The sequence below is a fragment of the Panthera leo genome, chromosome E3 (assembly GCF_018350215.1).
Source record: "Panthera leo isolate Ple1 chromosome E3, P.leo_Ple1_pat1.1, whole genome shotgun sequence".
NCBI classification, from domain to species: domain Eukaryota; kingdom Metazoa; phylum Chordata; class Mammalia; order Carnivora; family Felidae; genus Panthera; species Panthera leo.
In genome coordinates this window covers 17,693,016-17,706,114 of record NC_056694.1, presented here as the reverse complement: position 1 = coordinate 17,706,114, position 13,099 = coordinate 17,693,016, and the positions used below count along the sequence as shown (strand labels likewise).

General features: G+C 45.6%; 1 long non-coding RNA gene across 1 annotated transcript; it reads left to right on the top strand.

Moving 5' to 3' along the window:
- The first annotated feature begins 5,086 nt into the window (after window positions 1–5,086).
- On the top strand, window positions 5,087–8,291 carry LOC122210357. The gene is made up of 3 exons (XR_006198025.1): window positions 5,087–5,256; window positions 7,760–7,836; window positions 7,983–8,291. It is a non-coding gene; the product is annotated as an uncharacterized LOC122210357 (long non-coding RNA).
- The last annotated feature ends 4,808 nt before the right edge of the window (window positions 8,292–13,099 follow it).

Sequence of the window (13,099 nt, the reverse complement as noted above, 5' to 3'; positions counted from 1 at the left end):
CTCGAGTCTTCGCCGGGCTTGACCCACGATGTAGTCCTTGAGCCCCCGCAGCTCTTCCTGTCTGATGTGATTAAACGTGGCATCTCCAAACATAATGCTGGGGACTGGAAAGAGGTGGCTCTAAGGGTGCTTGCGCTCAGCGGTGCTTACAACCTTGTGAGGGAGACACACACATACACAAAGGTCTGGGCGCCTCTAGAGGCGGAAAAGCCTCAGATCGGAGCCAGCAGTCCCGAGGTAGTAAAGACATCATAATACATTGAAGACTTCACTCCCAGCTTAGTATGTCTTCTATATGCATTTGAGAGCAGGGCAGTAGGCCTCTTGCATATTTCACCTCAGGTGACACCCATTTTCCAACGTATTTGCCTGTGAAGATTTATACGGGATTTACTATGAGAAAGCCACAGTGGTAGCCCTGATACACTCCAGGGAATCATAAGACACTCTCTCACCTGAGTTGAGCACAGAAAAAAAGAGATATTGTGAATGAATTAGGAAGAAGAAAGGAAGAAAAAAGGCAAATAGCTCCCAATTGTCTAAAACCTGGAGAACTAGAGAAATTATATTAAAAGCAGTTGTTTAAAACAGGGATGATTAGAGAAAACTGTTCAGTATTAAAAAAAAAAAAAAAAAAAAGCCGTGTTCTCAAAACCATTAGGATGCCTACTATAAAAAAAAAAAAAAAAAAAAGAAAAGAAAAGAACAAGTGTTGGTGAGGATGTGGAGTAATTGGGATCCTATGCACTGTCGGTGGAAATGTAAAATGGTGCAGCCCCTATGGAAAACTGTATGATGGGTTTTAAAGAAATTAAAAATAGTTTTTCCACTTTGGGTATATACCCCCAAGAATTCAAAGCATGGCCTTGAAGAGACATTTGTATACACATGTTTATAGCAGTATTATTCACAATAGTTAAGAGATGGAAGTAACCCAAGTGTCTGTTGATTGATGAATGGATAAACAAAATATGGTGGATACATGCAATGGAATATTATCCAGCTTAAGAAGGAAGGAAATTCTGATACATGCTACAACTTGGATTAAACCTGAGGACATTATATTAAGTGAAATAAGCCAGTCACAAAAAGATACTGAATGATTCCATTTATATGAGGTATCTAAAGCAGTCAAAGTCATAGAAGCAGAGGTGGGGTTGTGGTTGAGTGATTGCCACTGGGTGAGGAGAGAGGGATAGCAGGAATTGTTTAATGAGTATAGAGTTTCAGTTTTGCAAGATGAGAAAGGTCTGGAGATTGGTTGCCCAACAATGCGAGTGTACACTTAAAAAAATGGTTAAGGTGGTAAATTTTATGCAGTGTGTATTTTACCACAAATAAAACCAAAAATACTTGACCAAATATACAAGCAGACCAAACCCAGCAACATATAAAAAAAAGTATATACTATGATTGGACAGGATTAACCCAGGAATGTAAAGTTGGTTTAATATCTGAAAAGCAATTAATACATCATATATCAGTAAAAAGACAAAAACCACATGATCATCTCAACAGAAGTGCAAAAAGCACTTGATAAAATCCAACACCCCTTCATGATAAAAACACTCAAAAACTAAAAATAAAAGGGAATGTCCTCAACCTGTTGACTGAATACTTTCCTCATAAGATCAGGAACAAGGCTCTTGCCACTCTGGCCACTTCTATTCTATTCTCCTCACCATTATTATTTTCATCTCTTCTATTTGACTACATTGTACTGTTCTAGCCAGAACGATTATGCAAGAAAATGAAATAAAACATCCAGGTTAGAAAGATGTAACATTACTGCTATCTGTAGATGACATGATATACAAATTCTTGAGGAATTCATTTAAAAAGCCATTAGTACTGGGACAACTGGCTGTGTCAGTTGACAGAGCATATGATTCTTGATCTTGGGGTCGTGAGTTCAAACCCCACACTGGGTGTAGAGCATACTCTGACAAAGAAAAAAGAAGCCATTAGTGCAGCCATTTTAGAAAATTGTCAATTCCTATGGGGTGCCTGGGTGGCTCAGTCGGTTAAGTGTCCAACTCGATCTCAGCTCAGGTCTTGATCTCAGGGTCGTGAGTTTGGGCCCAGTGTTGAATGAATGAATGAATGAATGAATGAATATTGTCAATTTCTCACAAAACTAAACATACACTAAGCATATGATTCAGCAATTATGCTCCTTGGTATCTGCCTAAATAAGCTGATAAATCATGTCCACACAAAAACCTGCACACAGATGCTTATAGCAACTTTATTTCATAATTGCCAAATCTTGGAAGCAACCAAGGTTGCTTTTAGTAGGTGAGTGGATAAATGACCTGTGGTACATTCATACAGTGAAATATTGGCACTAAAGAGACGTGGGCCATTAAGCCATGAAAAGACATGTAGTAACCTTAAACACATATTACTAAGAGAAAGAAGGCAATCTGAAAAAGGTATATACTGTATGATTCCAGCTATATTACATTCTGGAAAAGGCAAAACCAGGGAGACAATAGAAAGTTCAGTGGTTGCCAGGGTTTGGGGAGAAGGAACAAACAGGAGGAACACAGAGGATTTTTAGGGTAATGATTCTATAATAATGGTGGATACATAGCATTATGCATCTGCCAAAACTCATAGAATGTAAATCAAAATAAACCCTAATGTAAACTATGGGCTTTGGGTGATAATGATATATCAATGTCGATTCATAGATTATAACAAATGTACGAATCTGGTATGGGATGCTGATAGTAGGGAGGCCGGGATAGAGGGTAAAGGGATATGGGAACTCTCTGCACTGTCAGCTTAACCCTAAATTAAAATAAAAATCTAAAAAATAAAATCTATTCAAAATGTTTTAAAAATAAAATCTATTCAAAATGTTTTAAAAATGGGGTGCCTGGGTGGCTCAGTCAGTTAACTGTCTGACTCTTCATTTCCACTCAGGTCATGAACTCACGGTTTGTGAGTTTGAGCCCCGAGTCCGGCTCTCTGCTGACAGTGCAGAGCCTGCTTGGGATTCTCTCTCTCTCTCTCTCTCTCTCTCCCTCTCTCTCTGCCCCTCCCCTGCTCACACTCTCCATCTCTCTCTCTTTCAAAATAAATAAACATTTAAAAAAATTTTTTTAATGTTTATTTATTTTTGAGAGACACAGAGACAGAATGCATGACCTGAGCTGAAGTCGGCCGCTCAACCGACTGAGCCACCCAGGCGCCCCTAAATAAATAAACTTTTAAAAAATGTTTTAAAAATAATGATTCATGTTACAATATGGATGAACCTTCAAAACATTATGCCATGTGAAAAAAGCCAGACACAAAAGACCACATATCTTATGATTCCAATGATATGAAATGTCTGAAACAGGGAACTCAACAGACAAAAGTAGATTAGTGGTTTCCAGGGGCTGAAGGAGAGAATGGGGTCGTGATGGCTAAAGGGTTTCTTTCTGGGGTGATGAAAATGTTCTGGAGTTAGATTGTGGTGATGGTTGTACAACTTTCTAAATATACTAAAAATCACTGAATTGTATACTTTTCAAGGGATGAAGTTTATGACGTGTGAATTATAGCTCATCTTAATAAAGCTGTTTTTAAAAAGCAAATACGTTGGGGGCGCCTGGGTGGAGCAGTCGGTTAAGCGTCCGACTTCAGCCAGGTCACGATCTCGCGGTCCGTGAGTTCGAGCCCCGCGTCAGGCTCTGGGCTGATGGCTCGGAGCCTGGAGCCTGTTTCCGATTCTGTGTCTCCCTCTCTCTCTGCCCCTCCCCCGTTCATGCTCTGTCTCTCTCTGTCCCAAAAATAAAATAAAAAACGTTGAAAAAAAAAAAAAAAAAAAAAAAAGCAACTACGTTGGGGGCGCCTGGGTGGCTCAGTCGGTTGGGCGACCGACTTCGGCTCAGGTCATGATCTCTCGGTCCGCGAGTTCGAGCCCCGCGTCGGGCTCTGTGCTGACCGCTCAGAGCCTGGAGCCTGTTTCAGATTCTGTGTCTCCCTCTCTCTCTGACCCTCCCCCGTTCATGCTCTGTCCCTCTCTGTCTCAAAAATTAATAAATGTAAAAAAATAAAAAAAATTAAAATTAAAAAATAAAAAAAATAAAAGTTTAAAAAGCAACTACATTGTAGCCTTAGACAAGGAAAGGTAAATTATTTTTTTTAAATAAAAAACCCTCAAGGCTTCCAGGAGGCATTCTAGAATAATCCCTCCGTAAGCCTCAGCCCAATACTCGTCATTTTGCCCTCTGTCCCCCAGCCGCTCTAGGCATTTTGCACTGTCTGAGTGGTCTCTGCGTCTGCAGCTCTCGCCCAAGGACTGGTTTAGACACATTGTGAAAAATTAATAAAGGGGTGTGCAAAAATGGGCAGAGTGAGCGCCCCCAGGTGGCCGTAGGCCTCTGGCATCACATCTAGTTCAAGGCCTTCTGAGCCTCAGATTCTCCACACTCCCCCAAGAAAAAATACACCACCACCGCGGCGAGGCTTGACGGCGCCCGGCCTCCTCCGCTCGGGTCCAGGCTCTGGGCTCCGCATGGGGAGCGGGGATGCAGGGGGTGCTTTGGACTCTTCCATTCCCAGACCCTGGAAGCTCCAACCCCAGGTCCACTGTCTTTTCCGAGCTGAGGAGACACTGTTGCGCTGGGCCCAGCGTCGGAGCTGGCCCGGATCCGGCTTTGCATGGGGGCCAAGCTGCGGTCGGAACAGAGGAATCACGGCGTCGTGGGTCACTCTGGTACTCAGAGTGGACAACGGTACAGGAAAATGCCCCCGGGAGAATATGGCGACCTGCCTTCACAACGGTCATTCAGATGCACTCGGAAAGTTGTTACTCGTTTCGGTTGACCTTATTCATTTAAGAGTCAGCTCCAAACGCTCAGCGGCGACTCTTGAAATTCCTAAGCCCTCTGGCCGCCGGCGGAGATTGGCTAGAGGACGTGCCTTCTGGCGGCGCCCAGTGATTGGACCTAGTGAAATACTAGGTCTGCGCTGGTTGGTCCCTGGGGCCAGACTCTAGAACGCTGTTGCTAGGTAACGCCACAGGCGTACTACCAGGTGTCCCGAGAAGGTTGTGTGTAGGGAACCCGCATTGATCAGCGTCCTCTGAGCGATTCCACCTCTGTTCCGCTGGCCCACAGGCTTCCGGGAGTGCTTCCTGGCTGCAAAAATGAAGCCAATTCTAGGGAGCTAAGCATATTTATGGAATTTCTTCATTGTCCCACGTGTGTGCAACAGCCTTCTTGTGAATCATCTAACTGAGCAACATTCCTTGTGAGGGTAGGGACTGTGGCCCCTGTTTAAGAATAAGAACATTGAGGGGCGCCTGGGTGGCTCAGTCGGTTAAGCATCTGACTTCGGCTCGGGTCATGATCTCACAGATGGTGAGTTCAGCCCCAAGCCAGGCTCTGTGCTGACAGCTCAGAGCCTGGAGCCCCATTCGGATTTGCCCCCTCTCTGCCCCTCTCCCGCTCACGGTCTGTCTGGCTGTCTCTCTCTTAAAAATAAACATTTAGGGGCGCCTGGGTGGCTCAGTCGGTTAAGCGTTCGACTTCGGCTCAGGTCATGATCTCGCGGTCAGTGAGTTCGAGCCCCGCGTCGGGCTCTGTGCTGACAGCTCAGAGCCTGGAGCCTGTTTCAGATTCTGTGTCTCCCTCTCTCTGGCCCTCCCCCGTTCATGCTCTGTCTCTCTCTCTCTCTCAAAAATAAATAAATGTTAAAAAAAATAAAATAAAATAAAATAAAAAAATAAATAAACATTTAAAAATTAAAATAAAAAAGAATAAAAACATTGAGACTGGCTACTGCTCCTTAGTCCAGTGTTCTTTCTGCTGACCTAACACTAGAGCTTTCTCTTCAGAGCCATCTCCGCCCTTGAGCAGTTCACACACACTCCTGGGATAGAAGTCCTGGCCACCACCTGGGCCCCAGTGACTTACAGAAGTGCCCTCTTCCCTTTTATCCACCGCTCTGAAGGCTGAGTGGCCAAAGTCAGAATCTTATTCTTTGTTGTTCCTAACCATCTAAAAACTGTAGTGTAACTACAAAAACAACAACCCACGCAATGTGCCAGGAACTGCAAAACACTTCAAAACCATTAACTCATTTAATCCTCAAGAAACAACCCTAATGAGGCTGATCATTTCACTTTCCGAATGGGGGCGCTCAAACTCAGTCCAGTAAGATACCTTCTGTAGCACAGCTAAATTAAGCAGCCAGCATTAGAATCCAAGGTATCCAACTTTGAAGCCCATTTATCGTAACCACGGTGCTACACAGCTATTTCTAAGCACAGCATTGTCCAAAAATATCAAAGGATCTCAGGAGGGGAAGAGAGAGAATCCCAAGCAGCCTCTGTAGTGTCAGAGTGGCACCCAGTGCAAGGCTGGTACTCACGAACCGTGAGATCATGAGATCATGACCTGAGCTGAATCAAGAGTCAGAGGCCTAATCGACTGAGCCACCCAGGCGCCCTGAGTCTTTTTGCTACTTCTTAATCTGGATTTTTTTCAACTACTGAGGGTGATTCTGCCGATGCTTAATCAGAGCTAGTAGCTAGAACAACACTTCAGGCCTTTGGGAAAGGTGTGAGGTCATTTCCCACTTACTCATTCCAGTATGTCCTTGTAAGAGCTGAGAAGGGCCCCCGCACAAGTAGTGACATACTCCTGGGTGCTGCTTCTGTGCTAATCAGTTTCTAGGCCCTAGAGAAGCAACAGTCACACTCAGGAAACAGGCAAGGCCACGCACCTTGGTGCAAATCCAAGGTAGAGAGTTTCCGGAAGGCCCGGTTACAGTCAAGGTAACATACCTGATTCCAGGGTTTGCAGTGGGGGGGTTAACACAGACCAGGACACAGACTTTAGGTCCAAAGATATCAGGGCATCATGAGTGCCAGCCCATGGTCCTCAGTGTCAAGGTGAGGCATCTGCTCTGGCACTGATATTTCTATCTCCCCAAAGTTTCTTGCTTTTGGTCCCTTCCTTCTGCATCTACCACTTCTTGTTTTCTGCTGGAAAATAGGGAGAATCTCAGAACTTAGGCTGTAGCCACTTTTGGTCCATGAGGGTGAGGATGAGGGCAGTGGGCAAATTCAAAGACTTGACTCACAGCTCCCCTGGACAGTTGATTGAGAGAGGTGTCCCAAGTCCCCACAGCTGGCTCATAGTCCTATGGAAATCTGGGACCATTAATCCCTCACCAGTGAGGATTGAGAGAATGCCTCAGATGGGGCATTATTCTCCACGTGTGAAGGTAGAGTCGCCCCAACTCTCCTTTTCAATAACAGGAACCCTATAGGGAGCCTCTAGGACTAGCTCAGGAAAAAACAAGGGTCCTGAGATCCTCACCCTATAGAGAAACTTCTTCAACGTCCTTTACATTTTACCTTTCTAAAGGCCCAAGATTGGTAACACATGAGTATTCAGAAACGTGTAGCTGGAAACCTTAAAACAAAAAACAAAACAAAACAAAACAAAAAACCAACTACTAGATCTTAACCTCTTTTAATGAGTGGCATACTAAAATTCTGATCTTCACCTTGAAGTGATCATGTACATCAACTGACCTTATACAATTCTCCCACCCCAACCAAAGAAAATGAACTCTGAGCTCCCAACTCTTTGTTGGTACCCCTTCCAAAGAGTTCATGTTTCCTTGCAAATTCCCATTTATAAAGCACTCTGATCCTCTGCCCCCCCCCCCCCCATTAGCAAGGGGCCCAACTTCTCTGCCTTAATTTTCTTACCTGTTAAATGGGGATAATCATTTCTTTTTTTCTTAGGGATGTTGTGAAGATTAAATGAGATAATGTAATTAAAGATCCTCTTTAAGAACACTGGAGTTCAGGACCTGAGTTCGGTAAGTGCTGAACCAAATTTATTTATCTCCCTCAGTTCCACCTCAGGACCCTCTCTCTATATAAAACTCACTGGAGAAAAGATGTGTAGAGAAAGAATAGTCAAGGGTTATTTTTACAAACTTATTGTTATATTCCCCAAACCTAGGAGCAGTCTGGCACCACTTGGAATCTGAGAAAATGGAACTAACCTAGAAAAGGTACTGAAATTGCACTAGATAAGTGCCTTTAGAGGGAGAACTTTGTGAGGAATGAATCCTTGAGGCTTTCCAAGAAGTCTGACTTCAGGCATACACTGACCCCCTCAACTCAACAGACTGACTTCTCTGGGACGTGCCTTATCTTTGGGATCTCTTCAGAGGACCACAGACCTCAACTTTTTGTCCCACCCAAGAAACAAAAGTTCTCTCAGATCCTAGGAAAGAATAAATGAGTCAGAGTCGTATAGGAGTCCCAAAGGAAGCATGTGGTGTGTGTGTGTGTGTGTGTGTGTGTGTGTGTGTGTGTGTGTGTGTACAACTCCTGTGAGTCCTCAGCTAGGCATTATTGGAACCATTTTAATGTTTAAAAAACTGGACGTTCAGAAAAATCAAGTGGTTTGCCCAAGCCCACACCACATGTAAGAGAAAGAATCAGGATCAGTATTCAAGTCTGTCTGACATCAGTCCCCAAGTGGTTAACCACTTGGAGATACTGAATATGCTGCCTCTGTGACCCACAGCTTTAGAGCCTCAGAAGCATGGCCTAGGGGGAGCGAGGGGCAGAAGGTCTTTGGTCCCAGGCCTTACTTCCAGGAAACTCTGAAATGTAAACTTTTATCTTCAAACAAGTAGTCTGGACCCAGAGACCATTACTGGGCCTTACCTTACCTTGATCTTATATATTATTTTTCTCATAGAGTTATTTTGTGAATAGCACAATTACATTGCAGTGTATTTTCTAAAAAAAATTACTTTTCTATTTATTTTGAGAGAGAGAGAGAGAGAGAGAGAGCATGAACAGGGGAGAGGCAGAAAGAGAGGGAGAGAGAGAAGAATCCCAAGCAGGGTCTGCACTGTCAGTGAGTGCAGAGCCGAATGCTGGGCTCGATCTCACAAACCGTGTCCTGAGCAGAAACCAGGAGTCAGACACTTAACTGCCTGAGCCAGGCAGGCGCCCGATTGCAGTGGGCTTTTGTGTTAAAAGCTCATGCTAAATGCGCTTTAAGCTATACCACTGTTACACTTTTTGTTTTGTTTTGTACACCCCCCCCCCCCCCTTAAAAAAGTTTGGCAGTTTTTGAGGGGGGTAGATATGTAGGGCCAGGGCAGTCTGCCGACCCACATCGGCCTGGGGCAGCACTCCCGGGACGCCTCCTTCCCGCCCACGGATCCTCCCCACTCAGGGCCCCGGGCCTCCCCTTATGTTTATGAGCCCCTCGTTTTGGATCCGTATCCTGAGAAAGTCCCAGAGGAAACCCGGCGACGCCAGCTTCACAGCCATTTTCCCCAGAGCCGTGGGATGGCCTTTCCTCGCTAGGTCAAGTTCACTCTCTGAATCGAACACGACTCGTGCTCCAGGCTCCTCGCTGCCCTAGGCACTGGGGCACTGGGCTCCCGGCGCCGCCGGAGCTGCGGGCGGTCCCACGATCGTGCTGGTAGGTGGGCCATTTCCAGTAGCACGCCGAAACGAGCAGCGCGGTGATTGGGCCTCGGGGTGGGGGTGAGGGCGGGGAGGTTTGGATGGCGCTTGCGTGGAGTGACCTGCCTCGGCGCCGCTCGGGATCCTGGTGGGGCTGGTGACCGCGGCGCCTGGAGGAAAAGGGAGCGTGTGGCTGCCCTCACTGGCAGTGCAGCGACCAGAACTGGGGGGAACCCAGGAGGAGCTCGGGGTTAGCTCCTGCCCGCGCCGCTTCGATTTCAACCGGGCTGCTGGAGGACGGCGGACTTCCCACTCAAGATATCCGTGCATCTACAGAGCGATGGAATCCGAAATCCGTGTGCGAGTTGAAGTCTTACACATCCTCAACAGCGGTCAGTCTTGTCCCGTGAAAATAGGGGTGTTGTTCCCCAAACAATACTGTAAAAGTTCCCACAAAGTGAAGCCTTTGCGGAAGCCAAATGAAAATGGGTGAAGGTTCATATGAAATGTCCAGAATAAACATATTTGTAGAAGGGCTGGGGAGGGGGTTGGGGAATAGGAAGTGACAGTAAGTCACTTTCTTTCGGAAGGTTTCTTTCGGAAGGTTAAGAAAATGTTCTAAAATTAGATTGCAGTGATGCTAATAGGAAAAAAAAAAAAAAAACGCCTTTGAATTGCGCTCTTCAAAGAGGTGAATTATGTGGGATGTGAGCTCTCCCCCAATAAAGCTGTTTTAAAGTGTGTGAAAGTTCGTTGTCACTGGTCTAAAATTTGGGGGCACTCTGGTATTGCAAAACTTCCTCACGCAGGGGTGCTGGGTGGCTCAGTCGGTTCAGGTTCAGCGTCAGATGCTTGATTTCAGCTCAGGTCATGCCTGCTGAGTGTGGAGCCTGCTTGAGATGCTCTTTCTCATCTGCCCCCTCCCCCACTCGCACTCTCTCTAAAATAAAGAAAAAAATTAAACAACAACAACAATTTCTCCATGTATTATCCAATTTGTCCTCCATCCAATTCTTGGAGGTGAGCAGCATTTAAGAAGGGAACACAAATAATTGCAGGGCAGAAGGGACAATGAGAAATGCCCTGAAAGTTCAGGAGAAGGAGACTCTGAAGAAGTCTTTAGGGAGGAGGTGCCATTTCATCTGGGCCTTCAAGAATGGGTAAACGGAAACCTAACAATGGCCTGGCACAAGGTGGGAAAGCATAGGCTATATAGCCTAGCAATGATTAGATCCCTTTGGCTCTAGTGTAGAGTATCTGAGGGAGAGTTTTTGCAAATGTCCCTGTTCAAGTCATGTTCAAGTCCTAATTGCCAGCAGCTCAGAAATGTGACCTTATTTGAAAATAGGGTCTTTGTAAATGTAGTCCAGTTAAGATGAGATCACACCCAATTAGAGTGGGCCCTGATCTAATAGAACTGGTGTTCGTATTTATTTGTTTTTAAGTAAGCTTTATGCCTAACTTGGGGCTTGAACTCAACCCCAAGATCAAGAGGGGCATGCTCTACCAACTGAGCCAGCCAAGTGCCCCAGTGAGTGATGTCTTCTCAAGAAGGGAAAACACATACAAAGACAGACTCAAGGAGAACACATGTGATGGCAGCACAGAGATTAGAACAATGCAGCTGTGGGCCAAGGAATGCCAAGGACTGGTGGCCACCACCAGAAGCCAGGAAGAAGCAAGGAAGCATTCTGCTCAGGGTCCCAGAGGGAACATGGCCATGCTGACACCTCGGTTTTGGACTTCTAGCTTCCAGAACTGTGAGAGAATAAATTTCTGTTGTTCGAAGCCACCGAGTTTGTGGTACTTTATTACAGCAGCCCTAGGAAACGAATACACTTAGCATATGCTAGGCACTGATAAGTGATAGTTTCCTCCCCTTCCCTGAAAATTAAACAAGAATTTTGGTCCTTACACTGTAGGTGGCAGGGAGGTAGTAAATATTCTTAAGCAAGGGGGTTATATGATGTGAAGATTTGGAAGAGGAGAACCTGGAGGTGAGAAGAGCCTTAGTTCATCCACATCAGAGTAAACAGGGGTCTTAATTCATGGAAGAGTAGTAGAAATGCACAGGAGAGTCCTTTCCAGGACCTTTGGTGGTCTACTGTGTTCTAAAGGAATGGCATGGCTTCATACTGTTTTATTCAGAGAAAGTTCTTACGGCTTCCAACCCAGGAAGCCTACCTCTTGAAATTAGTCTCAGGGAGGTAAGGGCCCATTGCAGATCCCATTTCACGGTTTTCTCCAACCTAATTTGTTAAAGCTCTCTGCTCCCTTCTTCCCTCCTTCTAGGGAAGGGTAAAGATTGATACTCTCCGTCCTTTCCATGACTCTCCAGAGATGAGGGATATGGTGGAATACACCACTGCTTTCTCTTCTCACATTTCCCCTGCAGCCTCGCCCTCTCCTTTGATCCTTTCCCTCTGCTTTCCACCCACCGCGATATTCCATATTCGCATTCGGTTGATTGCTTTCTTATTACCAGCTACCAGACTGCCTCTACTTTTTCCTCGCCTCTCTCACCTGAGAGGACACATAGGTGTGCACAAGCACACGCAAACACACCGCAACCAGGGTTTTGTCACACTATTCTATTAAAGCAATCCTCTCCCAAATCCTGCCAACCTCCTCACTAAAACACTCTGCTGTTTGTTCTCATTGACTTCTGAATCCCTTTTTGTTCTGTTGGTTTTGCTTTTCGGCTTTTCTGTCTTCTGTTACAGCCTTCTTATTGATTGATTGATTGATTTGATTTGATTTGATTTTTTTGAGCTTATTTATTTATTTAAACAATCTCTGCACCCAACATGGGGCTCGAACTCATGAGGCTGAGGCCAAGAGTCACATGCTCTTCCTACTGAGCCAGCCAGATGCCCCTACAAACCTCATTTTTTTTTTTTTTTTTTTTTTTGAGAGAGAGAGAGAGCGCATGTACCTCATGTGCCCAGGAGAAGGGCAGAGGGAGAGAGAGAATCTTAAGCAGGCTTCACACCCAGTGCTGAGCCAGATATGGGGCTCCATCTCACTCATCGAGAGTGAGACCTTTGACAGACTAAGCCACCCAGGCGTCCCTGGCCCTCCTTTTTTTTTTTTTTTTTTTTTTTTAAATTTATTTTTCTGGGACAGAGAGAGACAGAGCATGAACGGGGGAGGGGCAGAGAGAGAGAGGGAGAGGGAGAACAGAATCGGAAACAGGCTCCAGGCTCCGAGCCATCAGCCAGAGCCTGACGCGGGGCTCGAACTCACGGACCGCGAGATCGTGACCTGGCTGAAGTCGGACGCTTAACCGACTGCGCCACCCAGGCGCCCCAGTGGCCCTCCTTTTTAAAGTGCATTTCCCCAAGGTTCAGGCATCCAACCCCTTTCCCTTGGTTTCAATTGTCATTATATCCTCTAGGTCAGTGATCCCCAACTGGGGAGTGATCCCCCTTCCCAGGAACATTTGGCAAAGACTTTTTGGTTGGGGGGCAGGGGAAGGAGGGTGGTGACAGAGAACAGGGACGCGATGTGTGTGCGCTACTGACATCTAGTGGGTAGAGATTAGGGATATTTCTACTAAACCTCTTCTATGCCCAGGACATCTCTTCACAACAAAGAATAATCTGGTCCAAACTATTAATAGTGCTGAGGTTGAGAAATCCTCAT